General features: G+C 47.7%; 1 protein-coding gene across 1 annotated transcript in view; it reads left to right on the top strand.

Moving 5' to 3' along the window:
- The first annotated feature begins 1,444 nt into the window (after positions 1-1,444).
- The window catches only part of FGF1 (fibroblast growth factor 1), a 102,552-nt gene continuing 86,243 nt past the window's right edge, over positions 1,445-17,753 (top strand). Inside the window, exons 1-2 of the mRNA XM_060143874.1 lie at positions 1,445-1,796; positions 11,644-11,800. The gene's annotated coding sequence lies outside the window, so the exon portion shown is untranslated. The remainder of the gene's footprint in view (positions 1,797-11,643; positions 11,801-17,753) is intronic.

Here is a 17,753-nt window from a genome sequence, read left to right as displayed (position 1 = left end):
TAAAGGTAGGATTATTATGAACACAGACATGTTCTCAGGCAAATCAGTTTTAGGAAAAGGTACCTAAAGAAACTGGGAACCTGGAAATTGGTTCTCTAAAAATAATCCCTGGTGAGCCCATTGGAAAGTCTTGAAGACCACCATCCTAGGGGTAATGCATGCTAGTGGCCAGCAGAGGGCAGTGTTGGACAAGCTACTGGGCTCCATCTCCCTGGCTCTCCCTCAAGGCAGCAGACAGAAAGCGCAATTCACCTTGGATGCAGTGAGGACCACAGCCTGGGCGGCCCCACCCAGTCCTCTCTGGTGTGTGTGTGTTTGCACAGTGAATTATTCATAGGAAACTGGCTCCACGGAGAATGGAGGCCAGAGACTCTCCATCCTGTACCTAGAATCAGGGCCTGGGACTGTAAACAGATGAAAACCTTATTCTTTTTTCCCTTCAAGAACTGAGATTGGGAAAAGAAACTGAGGATTGAAGTCATGGGTCTGAATCAAGTGTGAGGTTTTTGTTATTCTTCTTATAAAATGAAAACAACAGTGAAATGTCAATAATTTATGGAGACAGGGAGCAAAGTGACGGAAAGTTCCTGCTATTCAGTCAGATGATGGGGGCTGGGATCTCTCTCCTTGGCAAGCTCACCTTCCCCAGCCTCTGCCTCTCTGGCTGTCAGATAGGAACAGGATTACCTTCCCCACAGAGCTGTTGCGAGGATAAATGAGACAAACGCGAGAAGAGAGCTCAGCATGAAAACGGCATTTAGCAAGGGCTCAAGAAATGACAGTGGTGATGGCGAAGATGATATGGAATTGGCATTTTGTCAGGCATGAGGGTTTCAAAGCTTCCCATTCAGGTCTGAAGAGGAAGAACCAGAGGCAAAAACCCAAGCTTTTTAAATATTTTCAGTTTTACACGCCTAGGAATTAGAAGCAGAAACAGCCAGGGGAAACAGCCAGAATCAGTGTGATTCAGTGTAAGAGCCTCACTCCTCCACATTGCTCACAAGTGCCTTCCAGGGGTGGGGTCCCACCCAGTGCTGGTAAGAGGGTCTCTGACGGCCAGATGCGTGTTGACTGTAGGACATGCCCACCAGCCTCAGACAGAAAAGCAGTGACTTTGTTCATTAGATTGATAGTCTGTGAAACCTCAAAGGGTGGGGATGAACTGGTTAAAATAAAGTTAGTAATTTGGACTAATAGCTCAGATATATTAAAAGTAAGGTTCAGAGCAAGCCCCCCTCCCCGCCTTCTGCCTTATATGTGGAAAGGTAACAGGGACATAGTTGAGAGAGAGGCATGGAGACAAGTTGGATGAGATAACTGCCCTTTCACCTGGCAGCTGTCCAGCCCCCAAATAGCTTTTGTGTTTGGTCCAAAAATAAGATCACATGAGAGGGGGAGAAATAAATACACAAGTGCTTGTCCTTGGGCTTTCTGTGGGTACACCAGCCGCACTGGTAGGGACCCCATGAGGGTGGCCTGACGACGCACTCCCCAGGCTCCCCAAGGCTGCGGAGCCCACCTGCATCAGGGCGGGTGTGGTGTGTGGTGTGCACACGGCCCTTCTCTGGGGGCTCCCTGAGCTCCATACACATCAGAGAGGGAGCAGGAGAGAGAGAACAAGCAGCTCCAACAGCCTGGACTCCAGGGGAATAAGGGCATTGCCTCCTTTGGTGAAGGCCACGCCCTTCCTCCCGCGGTGGCCTGCCTGCAGCGGTCCTGGTAGGACAGTGTGGATGCTGTAGGCTACGCAGCTGCCGTCACCCAGAAAGAAAGTGCCCCAGAACCAAAGTACAGAGGTGAGTGCATCCGTTCCTCCAAGGGGCTCCGATTGCTGTGGACTTTCCGCTTGGCTTCAGGCTTGTGCTCTGCACGAATGCTCTCCGCGCCCCCCCCCGCCCCCCGCTTCTCCCTGATCTGAGTCGGTGGCAGGCTTGAGGCTGTGTGATGGATGCTAGACTAAAGCATTCCTGTACTCCCTTCTCTCATTCGGAGGCCAGCTTGCTTCCAGAAAGAACTGGGTGAGTCGAATGCTCAGCAGGGAAGCAGGAAAGGGTTTCTACAAAGTGAATTATCTTTGCTGAGATCCAAGAAGACATTTCCCAGAAAATCATTAGACAAATCCCACTGCAGCAATGCTAATGCTTAGTTTTTTAAAAGCTCTGCATCGAATAGGAGATAAATAAAAGGATGCCAGCTGATTCCCTGTAACTGGGCAAAAGGGAGAAAACACAAATGGCATCTGTAGAGATTCCTTTCCCCCCTTCCCCATCTCTCCCTGATGACTTTAGAACCCTGCAAAATATACTTAACAGATCCAAGAACTCTCTTCTTTGGTTGAGAACAAGAGGAATAAAATCAAGGGTTTGGGGAGAATTGCTCTGTAAGCAGAGTCAAGGGGCAAAGAAGAACGGCATTTTGCAGAGTTTTGGGTTCTCCTTCTAACATCTCCGCCACCCGAGCACGTGACATGTACCTGTGCCTATTGAGGGTACGGATAGGTGTCTCCATCGCTTGCATACGCATACCGTTATCCCTCGGCTCAGGACCACAAATATCTATGCTAAGAGTAAAGCCAGCAACATTGCTGGGAACAAGATAACTCCTTGAATGAGTCAAGATTCTTCTAGTGACAATGGACTGAAATCCAGTTTGAAGAGACTTAGACCAAAAAAGGGAAAAATGTTTTCCTCATGTAACTGAAACAGCCAGGGTTTTGATATGGTGGGATCCAGGTGCCCAGATGATGTTATCCTGAATCTGTCTCTCTCCATTTCTTGCTTTGCATCCCTGTCATTCTACTCCCAGGAAGACTCACTCATCCTGGTGGTAAGATGGCTGCCAGCAGCTGGGGGCTGACATCCTACTGGCCCAGCCAACCTACAAGAATAGGTGTTTCCCTTTCCCAACAGTTCTAGCTAGAGTCTCAGGGTCACAGTTCACTGAACCAATGTGGGTATTGTGCCATCCCTGCCATGGGGGTGTAGTCATCCCCACCCAAAATCACACAGCCTGAAAGCAATGAAAGGCTGGGTCCCCGAAGACAATCAAGGGGGCTGCATGCATGATGGCCAAGGTCATTGGTTGGCACTTTGTACGGCTTTTTTTGTGATCGTCTAGATTAAGAGCCAGAGCTCCTCCAACATAACCCCGCCTCTTTCCTCCCTCTTATAGTCCACAATAATGTATGCGTGACAGAAAGTCTCATAGAAAGGATAATTATTAGTAGAACAGGTGACTAAAAGACCCCATGGTACGTCATCCCTAGAGACCTGAGAGTGGGAAAGACACCAGAAGGCTTGTCTCTGGCTCAGACTACCCACCATGCCCAGACCCACTGGGCCCCCAACCTGCCTGTGCTCCCACGGGTCTCCCCTTCCCTTCACCCACCTTTGCCCACTTCTTCCTCCCTCTTCTCTGCTAATGTGAACCCATCTTGCCTTTCAAGGGCCAGACTCCGTGCTGCCCTCCCTCCGAGGCCGCATCTGGCCCACCCAGCCTTTTCTGTTCTCTCCCTCTCCACACTGGGACAGCGCTGCCCCTCGGCATTGCAGTCCACTGTTTACCTGTTCTTTAAGAACTGCATGTATCTTAGTTTCTCTCCCAGCTTGAATTTTACATTCCTGGGGAAAATTAAGTTTCATCCCCAGCCCTCCCTGTGGTGTCTAACACACATTAGGTGCTTCCAACCAATAAAAATAGATAAAAACAGCCTCCCTAAATAGTTTAGAGAGGATGGCTAGATTACTTGAGAGCCTTAATTCTGATTGTATAAGTAATGTAATAACTATGACAAACACCGATGGAGCTCTGAATGTGTACTGGAGCCCCTGACAGGCATCATCTCAGGTAATCCTCACAGTGACCCTACGAGGTAAATACCACTATTATCTCCATTTAACAGATGGGGAAACTGAGTCTCAGAGAACTCAGTCACTTGTCCTAGATCAGAGAGCTAGTAAGTGGCAGCGTGGGAGTTAGAACCGAGGCAAGCCTACCATCTCCTTTCCTATTAGATTCCTCAGTTACATGTTCATCAGTGGTACTTCCTGCTGCCTGATTTGTAAGAGCGAGGGGCACAGGTGATTGGTCAGAGAGCAGGAGAAAGTTCAAATATTTTAGGCCCCTATTCTGCCTCCGGGGCTCCCAGTGCCTCTACAGGGGGTTCGCCCAGCGATGAGGGGTCACACCCCTACCCCAGAGCCAACAAGAAGGTCAGGGGCAGAGGAATTTCACAAAAGGAGGTACCTCTGGGGCTCTGCAGAGAGCGAGGTGCTTTTTGATGAGATGAGCTCTTCGATTAGAATGGTCTTTGGGGAAACGTTAGCTGGAGGGTGGGCTTTAGAATCTGTCTGCCCGTCCGGCTGCCCATCACCAGGCCTTGTCCTTTCTCCTGCCCCCTGAACAGGGTGACCAGGCCAGAGGCCTCACTCAGAGGGCAGCTTGCAGGATTTGGAAAGCAACCAAATTCAGCAAATTCAGATCTCCAAGGAAACCCAAATCTTAAGTAAACGGTATTTTTTGTTTTATAACGTCTGTGCCTCTGCATCCAGCCACTGGCCTCTCGGTTGATGCCATCACCTGTGGTGCTGGGAGCCCTTGGTCTGAGGGTATCTTGTTTCTCTGATGCACGTGAACCTGCTCTTGTGAGTTAGCACCTTCTCAAGAGCAGATCCTGTTGGGTGTATGCCATGAATCCTCACAGTATCCCTGAGAGGCTCAGAGAGCTGGCATCCCCACGAGGGAGGCACAGTGAGATGAAAGCACATTCCCAAATACACAGAAGCAGGGAGGGGCCGGGACTCTGGGAAGGGGGCCTCTGAGGTCCAAGCCTGCTTGCTTCCCCAGGCGGTCATGACAGAACAAAGCTAAAACCCAAAGAATTAAATAGGCTAAGTAATAGGCTTTGGGTGAATATTTAAGAGAAAAACCGCCACTAGATCCAAGAGAAATAAAAACAAATATTCACACAAAAACTTGTATATAACACGAATGTTCCAGCACCATTACTCATGATATCTAAACAGAGGAAATGAGCCAAATGTCCATTAACTGATGAACAAATAAAAGATGGCGTACCCATACAGTGAAATATTATTCAGCAATAAAGAGGGATGACGTGCTGATAAATATGGATCGAACTACCATGTGGATGAACCTTAAAGACACTATGCTTTATAAGGAAAAGAAACCCACGCTGTATGATCCCATCTATATGAAATGGCCAGAACAGGCAAATCTACAGACAGAAAGTAGACCGGTGGTTGCGTAGGCCAGGCGGGAGGGCAGGGATGAGGAATGATTACTAACGGGTATGGGGTTTCTTCCGGGGATGACCAAAAAAAGTTCTAAATTAGACAGTGGTGATGGTTGCACAACTTTGTGAACATACTAAAACCACTTAATTGTATACCACTTAATTGTATACTGGAAATGGGCAAACTCCATGGTATGTGAATTACATCTCAATAAAATTGCTCAGAAAACCCCCAAACCATGGCTAATGAACCCAGTGACAGGGCTTTGCTGAAGGATGTGGTCTTACCCCGTCTGCTCTGATAAGCTTATGTCTCATCCCACCACGCTTGGCCACAGGCCACCCAGACAATTCAAGTGGAAAGAATATAGACGGAAAAGATAGGCTCCATAGATTTCCCCCCAGAGTCTAAACTGGAGGATCTTTTTTCTTCTTTCTTGTCCAGATCATTTTAAATTTTATGGACTCAATCTCACTATTCAGTTTTTGTTTCTGGGTTTCAAATCATGCTTCAAAAAGCACTCCCCATCCTAAGATGGTAAATCTCATTACCTAATGCTTTCCTCTAATGCTCTTCTCTAATGTTGTCCTCTAAGGTTTGTCTTATTACATTTAAACCTCTTATTTAATTGGGAATTTAAAAACAAACTGGGGATCCAGGTTGTTCTTGTTTGTTTTGCCAAATAGATAGCCAATGATTAGATCAGGAGTTTTAAAATTTGAGATTAAAATGGACTTGGGGCATCTTGTAACTTCCTGAAACTCAGTATGAAAAAGTGTGTGTGTGTGTGTGTGTGTGTGTGTGTGTGTGTGTGTGTGTGTGTGTGTGTGTGTGTGTTGTATACATTCCAACGCACCAAGGCAAGTGAACAGGACAGTTGTTAAACAATTACAGGGGAGGCCTGAGTGATTCCCCATAGGGAAAGTTCTCTGTCACATATGAAGGGAGAATCCCACCCACTTTGGCTTTGACGTGTTACTGAGGCAGAGAACGAGGGGTGCCTCTCACTGGCTCCCCTGGGCCTATAACACTTTAGGTTTCTGATCATTGGCTGACAAACCAATGGAGCTGATACATCATTTTAGGTGACAGAACTTGGGGTCCTCCTGTCACAAAGAATTGGAGGAGGTTTCCTGTCCAGTAAATATAAATAAATGATACAGTGAAAATAAAACTGCCATTCCAAAGAAAATAGCAGATCCTTCCGTGCAGACTCGTGTGTTCACATAATAAACGTATAAGCAACTCACTGTGTGCCAGGCACTGTCTAGACTGGTGGTTCTCAAAGTCTGGTCCGTGGACCAGCAGCATCGTATCTCCTGGGAACTTGTTAGACATGCAAATTCCCAGGCCCGCTCCAGACCTACTGAATGAGAAACTCTGGAGCCGGGGTACAGTCATCTGCGATTCCGATGCACATTCAAGTTTGAGAACCATTGGTCCAAGTACTGGGAATATAAGGGTGAAAAGACAGATAAAATCCCTGCTCTCCTCACGGACTTTACATTCCAGTGTGTGTGCTAGGAGAAGACAGACAACATATAAGTAAACAAATAACTGAACATGATAATTCTCAGCTAGTAAAAAGATCTATGAAGAAAAAGAAAGATCTATGAGGGGCTGATTTAGAACAGGTGGTCAGGGAGGAGGGTCTGAAATGAGACCAGAATGGTAAGGAAGGGCCAGCCATGTAAAGAATCAAGGGGCAGAAAAGAAATGCATGCACTTCAGGCAGGGGGAACAGTAAGTACAAAGGCCCTGAGGTAGGACCACACTTGGCCTGTATGAGGAACAGTGAGGCTGGAGCACAGTGAAAAGGAGGAATGCATCGGGGATGGATTGGGAGGGGCAGGTGGTAACAGCAAGCTCAGCTTTTGTTCTTAGTGCCAAAGAAAGGCACTGGGCAGTTTTGACCAAATAGAAACATGATCCAATTTATCTTTTAGCAGGATCCCTCTGGAATGAACTGTAGGGGGTAAGGGTAGAAAGAAGCAGGGAAGTCGGCGAGGAGGTATCGCGATAATGCAGGCAAGGAATATTGGCACTTAGACCAATGTGCAAAGATCTATTATTAAGTGAAAAACAAACAATGCAGGACCGTGCCTAGTAAATCGCTTTTAAGCATACACACATTCAAGTGTGTGAAGACATTTCTGTCCCTCAAAGGATCCAGAAAAAAAAGTAAATAGTGGTTATCTTGGGAAGAAGGGGGGTTAGTGAGGGTCATTTTATACCTCTCTGTACATTGTGCATTTTTAACATGTGCGCAAGGCATTACTTTTATTTAAAGATAAAATATTTTAAAATAAACATTGAAAAGCTGAGATCTAGGAAAACATACAATAGGCTATGGGTGACCAATATCAGAAAGAGGAAGCCTACTTCTCATGGGTGTGACCCTCTCTAATTAGGCGTCCTCCCCTGAAGCCGCTGAGAGCCAGGCTGACAAACTGGGACAAGTTCCTGTCCTTGGGTTAGAGTGGGATCAGAGCGAGGCACCTTCTCACTGGAGGACCTCTGGACCCCATTTCTGTCCTGTAGCTCTGGTGATGTTTGTGTCTGTCAGGTCTCCTTGGGCAACCAATACAATTTCCTGTGAATGTCTGCTGTATTTCCCTGTGCCCTATTTGTCAAATTGCTCCCCTCCGTCATCTTGGCAGCCGGTTCGCCAGGAGGCCAGCGTGCCCTTCATTTAATTGCATGATTGGGCATAAACAGAAGGAAATACTTTACTGCAGGGAGAAAGCGGCAGGCAGTATCTGATTTCTCCTGTCAGTTGATTAGGATTTGTTGAGTCCGAACAAGGTCAAATGAGATTAGAAAGAAAATGCAGTGTGTCTGGTATGCATTTCACATAACTGTACCGTTTATGTAAACAGGATGTACGAAGGGGAAATTTTAAAGCAAATACTGAATGTCAGCCTCAAGGTTCAAGAACAAGAAACCAGGGCTTATGTGTTATGCCGGGAGAGAAGGAAAATTTATTTTCTGGGACATTTGGAGTCCTACTGAATCTATCACGCTCTGATTCCCTTTTCATGTTGGTGCAGTTAAAAAGTGACAGTTTTACATCTGATTTTCAGAGGCACTGAGCACAGAATAAGAAAAAACCAAAGAAACGCCCCATTCTACCTTTCTCGTCCTTCTAAAGCTCTTGTAAGTGGTTTAGAACCACTTTCTGTAATAGCTGCCGCTGAAGTGCTTGATAGTGAGTCAATCTCTTAGGACATGGAAGGAAAAATCTCACCTCCAGCACCGGCCAGAACATTCTAGACGTGGCTGACTCCGGCCACGGCCACACCTCTGTGGATAAACCTACCCGGCTTCTACTAGGATTTTTGTTGGTCCTCGAAATCTGTCATTTTCTTCCTTTCTCAGATCCACCCTCTGCAGGGCTAGTAAGCATATAAAGTTTTAATCACTTAAACACCTTAAATAGTTTTAATGGCTTTAAAAGTGGTCTAAACGCTTTGAGGGAAGATATGGTTTCTGTTACACACTCTCTATAGGATCTAGCATCTTGTGAACGCTTAATAAGTGGCTTGGACAGCTATTATTTCCATGGACTATTTCCTAGCCCAGAGCTGGAAGGCTATTGTGAGGCCAGACTTTTAAACTAGGAAACGTCCTGTCCCTTCCCATGTTAAATAACAGAGGGGCCAGGAAGTATTAACATTATCATGTCTCATGACTCCAAGCATCTGAACATATATTATTTAAATGATAAATCTAGATATGGTATGTATACACACACACACACACACACACACACACACACACACACACAATGGAGTACTACTCAGCCATAAAAAAGAATGAAATAATGCCATTTGCAGCAACATGGATGGACCTAGAGATTATCATACTAAGTGAAATAAGTCAGAAAGAGAAAGACAAATACATGATATCACTTATATGTGGACTAAAATATGACACAAATGAACCTATCTATGAAACAGAAACAAACTCACAGACATAGAGAACAGATTTGTGGTTGCTATGGGGGAGGGGAGGTGGAAGAGGGATGGTGTGGGAGTTTGGGATTAGCAGATGCAAACTATTACATAGAGAATGGGTAAACAACAAGGTCCTACTGTGTAGCACAGGGAACTATATTCAATATCCTGTAATAAACCATAATGGAAAGGAATATGAAAAAGAATATATATATGTATAACTGAATCACCTTGCTGTACAGCAGAAATTAACACAACATTGTAAATCACCTATATTTCGATAAAATAAATTTTTTAAAAATGATAAATCTAGACACTTCCATTTCAACATGGAAGTTGAAATAAATATGGAACTTGAGGGAAGTTAAACCAAAACATTAAAAAATTCAATATTGAGGAGAATTACATTACAGTAAGCACTTTAAGGAACTGAGGAATCAGTTCCCAGTATTTGGACAGGAACATTGCCGAACAGCACCTGATATGTAATAAAGAAACTGGTTTATATCAGTAGCTAGTGGTTGTATTTGCCTGAAAGCTGTGTGGTTTTTTGGCTTTTTTTTTTTTTTAAACAGCATTTCACAACTAGATGTAATGGAGAAGTAACACTAAAATAATGACTTACACTTGCATTACCGGTGTTCAAGGTGCTGTCACAGGCTTGGGCACATTTGATTGTCAGCATAATCGTGTTGGCTTGCGGGAAAGACGTGGTTCGGAAAGCCTCGTGAATCTCTTTCAGGAAGGAGGGAGTCAGGGCCCTGAGATGCTGAGCAGCCCCGAAATGGTCAAAAGCCCTGTGTGGGCAGGTTCAAGAGTGCTAGCCTGAGGTGGGAGACCAGCTTTCAGACCCGGTGAGGACTTAGAAACTACGGGGGCAACCTGGGTGAGATGCTGAGCTGTATCTCTGTCCTCGGTGTTTTCAGGGTGTTTCCTAACTTTACAATCTATCATTCCATGTGGTTAAAAACGGTTCACCTGCCCCCTGCATGCAGCAGAGCAATTCTCCAATATTGAGAAGATGACTGTCTGAAATATTTTCGTCTGTGATCCAGAGGTCCTTTGGAATCGTGCAGATGCTCGAGAAAATTACTATTTTTTAAAAAGCAAATTATTAGGACCTTTGAATATGTGGTAGTGGCAATTCATGGAGGTTCCTGTTAATAAAGTTTGCAGAAATCAACTCTTTCTGCACCTCTCAAGTCCCTTTTAGGAGATCTGTGGCTCATCCGTTATCAGAGCTGTGTGATGTCTGTGCCCCTAGTTCTGTCACAGGAGGTGAGCTTCTCTGAGCCTGTCCCTTCAGAGGCACATGAAGTCTCCCTGGCTGCTTGCTCCCTGATGAGTCTGGAGAACAGTTTTCCACCCCCACCTTCCCAGAGGAGGGAGAGACCAGTGAGCATATTTCTAATTCCAACAGGCCAATCTGTACCTCCTATCTGAATCACCAGGTGGGCAGGCTTGCACACACACTCTGTGACACCTCCCAGGCTCAGACGCCTGCATAAGCAGGTAGGACTCTTCATCAACTATAAGAAACTATTAATCATGTTTCCATTTGGTCTCTTCAAAGACACCTCCCAAGCTGTATCCTTTCAGTCCAGTTTCATTCCTCACCTTGCAGCCAAAGAGTTATTTGTACAGGCAGCTTCCTCTCTTCGTTACCCCATCCTGGCCAGGGGCACAAAGATGCCACCCATGGTCCACTGAAGAAATCCCCACCGGATGGTTCGCCTAGTTCAGCATGGACAGGCTGGACCACTGGTGAGGAAGGGCAGAAATATTCTCTCTGCAGCCCCTCCCCAGCCCTAAACTGCATGCCCACTGCCTCGAGCAGCTTTGCAACATGGGAACAGCACAGACAGACACACACACACTGCCACACACAGACATCTACACCCTGTGCGGGGATGCCAGATGCCAGAAGCAAAAAGGATTCCCTTTCATCCAGCAGCCTTCTGATTGCAGAGGAGTGTCTCTGAGCCGTGACCCGCTGTTTCCCTGCCAACTGAGGCCTCAAAACAAACAGGAATCTGCTCAGACAGGCTAGTAGTCCATTCGGCTCAGCCATTTGCCCCAGGACAAACCACGCTAGAATAACACCCAGGAGAGCTGCCACGGCCGTCTGCTGTCTCTGCCTCCCTTCCCTGCTGGCCACCAGCTCTGTGCCCCTGGGCCTGCCACTGGCTGCCCAGGGTTGGGGGCCCTTAGAGCTCCGTGTGCATCCCTGTGGGCGGGGTCGCTAAGGCAGGTCCCCTCTGCAGATCAACGAGGCCAGACAGAGACCCAGAGGCTGCATTATCAGTCCCCAGCCTGCCTCCCTGCTTCCCGCACAGCCCTGCGGGACTGGGAGCCAGCTCTGTGGCACGGTGTCTGCAGGCGGACCAGCAACCTGATGTACATGCCACGGTCCGTCCCCTCTCCCCACACAGAGCTGCGGCCACCGGGAGGTTCAGAGAGTCGGCTTGGGGCTGCTGGAGAAGCAGCTGCAGCGCGGGGACAGTGACACCACAGAGCGGACGAGACCAAGTGGATCCCCTTTCCCTTCGACCGGAGAGAGGAGCAGCCCTCAGCCTGCAAGCTGTTCAGGTAAGAATCAGGGTTTCTGTTCTGAGCAGGTTATAGTATATCCAGAGCTGAGGTGGAGAGTGTGTGTGTGTGCGTGCGTGCGCACGTGCGCGTGTGTGTGTGTGTCCCAGTGCAAGTATGAGGCTGCTTGGAATAAAAAGCAGGGCTGGCTAATCGCACAGACATGTAAAAATAGCACCTGGAGTGCAGAGACTGTGAGAATAATCACGCCCCCGCTGCCGCCTTTATCTTCATCCCCGCACTGCCGGGCCACGAGGACTGGAGGGGGCGGAAGGTTCTCACTCACTAAAGCCTCTGTGGTTCAGCAGGACACGGTGGCCTTCGTGAGCCTGCCTGGCATCACCCTGCTTGCCACACTTACCCTCTTAGGTAGCCTGGAAATTCAGGCACCTAGAAATCCTGTCCACTGGGTGGGCACCTCAGATTTGTTCAACCTTTTGATATAAAAGTTGGGCTGAAACATAGGATTATCTGAGTGTGTTTGAGAGGGTGGGATTCTGATGGCCCTGCTGGTCACCTGGATTACTTCTTACTGTCCTGATCTCCTTTGAAAATCACATCCTCATTTCAGGGCCCCTCCAGATAGGCACCGGCAGAGAGGGAAGGGGAATGGCTAGCCACCGGGCACATTCTCTGGCACTGACGCTATCCACACCTACGTCACTATTATATGCCAAAAGTTATGCAAGGCTTCTAGATGGAGCGCTCGAAAACTTCAGACCTCCAGGTGCTGGGGTGGGAATTTCAGGCGTTTAATCACGGACCCATTTTTCAGAGACCCAAGAGGGCACCCACTTATCTCGCCTCTCAGGCGCAAGAGCTCGCTCTGCGCCTCAGAAGACACAAATGCTCTGTGCTCTCTCCAGCTGTTTAAATCCACCCCCACTTTCCTGCTTTGGTAACTAGCACTTTCCCTTTCATTTGCTATAGGGATGCAATTGTTTACGATTTAGCTCCGTGAACACCAGTGGGCGGATGCAATCATCCGGGCAGAGGGTGAACTGGGCTCTGAGTGAGGGCGAGCCAGCCCAACAGTGGCAAAGGGTTGGAGAGAAATCAGCTTTGCCAAGTGGTGTCTAGCAAAGGGCTGGCCAGCTGCCTCCCAGGCTGTCTGGGTGAATGAATGTGGATTTTGGTGGAGACCGTGATTCACAGTCGCAAACTCCCTTTGTTTTCTTTGTGTTGTCATCGAGGGCTTCCGAGGAAATTCCCCTTTTGAGATCACGTACCTGACTGTCTTCTGTTGATTCTACCTTTTTAGCATGAGGAAATGGATTTGTAAATGCCGTACTTCATCAAAAACAACGTTAATACACGAAAAATTAAGGGACAAGACATTGAGTTACTTGTAAACTTCCTCCCAAATCTGGTGTGCACATACACATACAGGGCTTGCCAGGTTCCAAAAAGGATTTAAGGAAGCAGTATCCAGTTAATTAGAATGGTTTGATTTCACAGGCAGGTAGCACCAACTCTGAGGATGATATTTCCACGGTGACAGTGGACAGACACCCATGCGTTCTATCTACACCTAGCAAAGGGATGTCTGATGCCAGGCCAGAGATGTGCTCGCTCACTCTGCTGACGTGCGTTATGTGGACCCTGAATAAACGATTACAGGTCATGGAGCTGCTGGCCCCCCTGTACCAGCTTCCAGCAGTCAGAGACCATACAGCGGGGAAGACACACCCCTTCCACCTAATCAAATAGGCATTACTTGGCTAATGCAATACTCCTTGATTTAAGCTACTGGAAAAATAATCTGCAATCAGTCGTGCTACAGACATACCCTGTTTTAGGTCAATCTAACAACTATCCAGGACACATAAATTGTACGTGAATGGCTGTTTTTCCTTAAGGATTCACTCATCAAGTTCATCAAGTACTGTTAAGGTGTCCCACCTAAAGATGGGACTGGATCCAGCCCATTCAGCCATAGAGAAAGGTGGGGACTTACCTGGGGGGGGGGGGGAAGGTAGCAGAGAATGAACCTGGGCTGACAGGATGTCCAACTCAGCTGGGAGGTAAAGGAGTCCAAGGTAGAGGAACAAGGACAAGCATCTGGGCCAGTGGCCTATAGCGAGAGAAGAGGGAGGGAGGGAATAGTAATTATTATTATTACTATAATATATATTTTTTGGTTGCCCTGGGTCTTAGTTGCAGCTCCCGGGCTCCTTAGTTGTGGCATGCAAACTCTTAGCTGTGGCATGCATGTGGGATCTAGTTCCCTGACCAGGGATCGAACCCAGGCCCCCTGCATTGGGAGCGCAAAGTCGTTTTTTTTTTGGCTGCATTGGGTCTTTGTTGCTGCGCACGGGCTTTCTCTAGTTGTGGTGAGCGGAGGCTACTCTTCGTTGCGGCACGCGGGCTTCTCATTGTTGGTATGGCTTCTCTTTTTGTGGAGCACGGGCTCTAGGCGCACTGGCTTCAGTAGTTGTGGCTCGTGGGTTCTAGAGTGCAGGCTCAGTACTTGTGGTGCACGGGCTTAGTTGCTCCGCAGCATGCGGGATCTTCCTGGACGAGGGCTCGAACTGGGTCCCCTGCGTTGGCGGGTGGATTAACCACTGCGCCAGCAGGGAAGCCCAACAGTAATTATTTTGATTCCTAAATGTTACTACTTAAGAGAGGCAGCAGAATAGTGGTTAAGTACCTAGATTCTGCAGCCAGGAAGAAGCTGGGGTTCAGTTCAGACTCTGACACTTACTAGTCCTGTGACCTTGTGCCTCAGTCTCCTCATCTGTAAAATGGGGTAATAAAGTACCAGCCTCATTACTGAAAGGATCAAATGAGTAATAGTCTTAGCTCAGTGCCTGGTTTATAATGAGTAAAACCTAAGTATTTCTTGTTGTTACTGTTATTACTATTATTATTGTCATTGAAAGGTCAGTTCTGAAAAGGCTGCTCACAAGTCCATTTGTTCCAAGGTCCAAAGTGACTCTCTGAGTGACCATCAGTGCCACCTTCTGGGCAGCTGGAGGTGCTTTTCCTTGGTGTGGAGTTTTGCTTGCATTTCCCAGCTTTCAGAATCGAGGAGCTTCTGTGCTGGTGGCCAGCGTTTCTTGAGCCCTTATATGAGCCAGGCACCGTGCCTGACTTTACGGGTGTGACCTCGCCGGATTCTCGTAACAACCCTGTGAAGTAGGGCTGTCACGGCTGCAGGAATTGAGCTCGGTGGGCTGGACCATTTGCCTACAGTCACACAGTTACCAAGTTGCAGAGCCAGGCTTACACCCAGGCTGTGCTGCTAACCAGTATGCCGTCTATGATTTGCGGGATCACTGGAGGTGTCCTGACAGGCAGGTGGAGTTTGGTGACAGATGGACTTCAGCAACAGATGCGATCTGAAGGCCCTAGAAAGTAGACCAGAATTTGGAAGCTTTGCCAAGAAGACGGCAGAACCCTACATTGGCCTGGGGACAGAATCTCAGCCTTGAGGACCCATGACCTTTGGGGCTCGGTGTTTGGGAACAAGACATGAACGCAGGCCCTGGGGGACAAGGTGGGCCTCAGGCCTTCCTGCAGCAGGCAGTGGACGGTGCCCAAGAAGAGAGGAAATGGTACAGAGACGGACACAGCAAGGGTGCTGGGCCAGATATCCTGACACCCCTCTAGCCTAAGGTCAGAGGTCATCTTGAGCTAAGCCCGAGGTCAAGACTAGGTGACTCCAGCCGTGGAGAGAGGAGGAATGGGCAATCCAGAACGTAGTATCTGGGCTCAGTGAAGTTTATAGTGATGGAAAAGGCTTGATTTGCCAATGCAATTTCTCTAAATTGAACATTTAAAACATGACACACAGAGATGTGTTTTACGCATAATTGCTCAAGCCCACCTCTCTGACTTCAGCCGAGGAATGCTGGCGATAGGAACAGGTGTGAGAGTGTGCCTACCTCACACCAGGGCTGTGTAGATCTGGGGGTTACTGATGGACAAGACTCATCTCTGCCGCTCCAGAGCCTGTGGTCTGGCCCAGGTGTTTTCAGACTTTAATGTGCATGAGAATCACATGGGAGCTTCTTTAAAACACCAGGTTCATAGAGAACAGACGTGTGGTTGCCCAGGGGAAGAGGAGGGAGGGACAGAGTGGGAGTTTGGGGTTAGCAGGTGCAAACTATTACATATAAAATGGATAAACAACAAGGTCCTACTATATAGCACAGGAAACTACATTCAATACCCTGTGATAAACTATAATGGAAAAGAATATTTTTAAAATGTATGTCTATGTATAGCTGAATCACTTTGTTGTACAGCAGAAATTAACACATTATAAATCAACTATACTTCAACAAATAAGTTAATTAAAAAGATTTTTTAAACTTCAGGTTCCTGGGACCTACCCACACAAGTCCTGAAGTAGCCGGGTTCATGAGGGGCCCAGGATTCTGCATTTCCTGGCTGGGGCCCAGCTGGTTCTGATGCCTTTGGTCCACAGGCTACAGCTGAAGAAGCCTCGGGCTGACCGTTGCTCTGGTTCCCTTGTCTTCACTGCTGTTCATAAGAACAGTCACGGGGCCTGAATCAGTGGCAATTAGTCTCTTCTCTGTCACAGCTTCTTCCTGGACCATTTTACTTAGGCTAGACCTTCGCTGCTGGTAATAACAGCGACAGCCCGCCTACCGCGTATTGAGTTACCATGTGCCGGGCACAGTACTAAGCCCTTCACAACCATCCCGTAAGTTAGGTGCCATTATTATCACATTTGACAAGGGAGGGGAAAGGCCCCACTGCCTGTATGTGGCAGATCTGAGATATGAACCCAGGCCCCGCAGATCCCCAGAGCACAGCCACGGAACCCCTGGGCGAGGCTATGAACATAAGTTTTAGCTTCTCTGTCAGTTCAACCCTCCTTTCTCACTCTTGGGTGTCTTTCTCCCCTTCACATTCCTATCTTGTCCTCCCCCATCCCGAGACTCCCATATAATTTCTTCAGAAGATGATGTGTCCCTGTGGTTCCCTATTTTTATCTCATTCAATAAGTCAAAAAGGGTGTGGTCAACAGATGGGTAGAAGGTAGTTGTTATGGGTTAAATTGTGTTTCCCCCTCAAATTCATATGTGGAACTCCTAACCTCAGTATTTCAGAATGTGAACTTATTTGGAGATAGTGTCCTGACAGAGGTCATCCAGCTTTGTTTTGTTTTGTTTATAAATTTATTTATTTATTTATTTGTTTATTTTTGGCTGCGTTGGGTCTTCATTGCTGCCTGCGGGCTGTCTCTAGTTGCGGCGAGTAGGGGTTACTCTTCGTTGCCATGCGCGGGCTTCTCACTGCGGTGGCCTCTCTTGCTGCAGAGCACAGGCTCTAGGCACGCGGGCTTCAGTAGTTGTGGCGCACGGGCTTAGTTGCTCCACAGCCTGTGGGATCTTCCTGGACCAGGGATCGAACCCGTGTCCCCTGCATTGGCAGGCAGATTCTCAACCACTGCGCCACCAGGGAAGCCTGGTTATCAGAGATCATTAGGGTGGGTCCTAATCCAGTATGACTGGTGACCTTTTAAAAAGGGGAAATTGAGACACAGTGACATATACAGAGAGAAGATGATGTGACAAGACACAGGGAGAAGACGGCCATCTACAAGTCAAGGAGAAAGGCCTGGGCCAGATCCTCCCCTCAAAGCCCTCAGGAGAAACCAACCCTGCAGATGCCGTGATTTTGAACTTCTGGCCTCCAGAACTGTGAGACAAGAAATTTCTGTTGTGTAAGCCACCCAGTCTGTGGTACTTGTTACAGCGGCCTTAGGAAACAGCTACAGTAGGAATGAGATTCCCCCTCTAGGCCCTGGGTCTGGGCTGATCTAGGTGAAGGCCAACATATTCTGCCAAGCTGTGGCAACTTCTTCTTTAATTCTGAGTGCTTTTCTGTTGGCTTAAATAGTGTTCTTGGGAGCCACAGGTAGGCCCAAGGCCCAGGAAGGAAGAAGGAATGAATGGAAAGGATGAAGAGGAAGCAGGGA

This window comes from Lagenorhynchus albirostris, chromosome 3 (genome assembly GCF_949774975.1).
Source record: "Lagenorhynchus albirostris chromosome 3, mLagAlb1.1, whole genome shotgun sequence".
In the NCBI taxonomy this organism is placed as follows: Eukaryota; Metazoa; Chordata; class Mammalia; order Artiodactyla; family Delphinidae; genus Lagenorhynchus; species Lagenorhynchus albirostris.
Note: the sequence above shows the minus strand (reverse complement) of the source record. Positions and strands in the feature narration are given on the sequence as shown.